The following is a 598-nucleotide window of genomic DNA, read 5'->3' on the forward strand; positions in this document are numbered from 1 at the left end:
AGTGCCTTCCCTCAGAGAAATTAAAAGGAGGTCATTAATTATAAGAATTACCAATTTAAGGGGCTTGGGGAGGTGACTCATTGAGTAACAGTGCTTGCTGTACAAACATGAGGACCTGAGTTTTAATCCCTAGCACCCACATAAAAAGCTAGGCATGAATGTGTGCATGTGCCTATAATCCCAGCCCTGCGGGGCTTAGAGACAAGAGGCCTCAGAGAAATTAAAAGGAGGTCATTAATTATAAGAATTACCAATTTAAGGGGCTTGGGGAGGTGACTCATTGAGTAACAGTGCTTGCTGTACAAACATGAGGACCTGAGTTTTAATCCCTAGCACCCACATAAAAAGCTAGGCATGAATGTGTGCATGTGCCTATAATCCCAGCCCTGCGGGGCTTAGAGACAAGAGGATGGCTGGGGCTTACTTGTCACCAGCCTAGCTCCAGGCTCAGTGACAGGCCCTGTCTCAAATCAGTAAGGTGAAGAGAGGGAGAGCAGGACATCTGATGTCCTTCTCTGGACGCATGTGTACCTGCACAGACAGTCATACCACACACACACACACACACACACACACACACACACGCGCGCACACACAC

General features: G+C 47.5%; 1 protein-coding gene and 1 long non-coding RNA gene across 8 annotated transcripts in view; both read left to right on the plus strand.

The window, feature by feature from the left end:
* Positions 1-598, plus strand: part of Svil (supervillin) — a 217,013-nt gene that overhangs the window by 85,981 nt on the left and 130,434 nt on the right. The window lies entirely within an intron of this gene.
* Positions 1-598, plus strand: part of LOC115067250 — a 7,419-nt gene that overhangs the window by 1,365 nt on the left and 5,456 nt on the right. The gene's annotated exons all lie outside the window — the stretch shown is intronic.

The sequence above is a fragment of the Nannospalax galili genome, unplaced genomic scaffold, assembly GCF_000622305.1.
Source record: "Nannospalax galili isolate Female #2095 unplaced genomic scaffold, S.galili_v1.0 scaffold43, whole genome shotgun sequence".
Classification (NCBI taxonomy): domain Eukaryota; kingdom Metazoa; phylum Chordata; class Mammalia; order Rodentia; family Spalacidae; genus Nannospalax; species Nannospalax galili.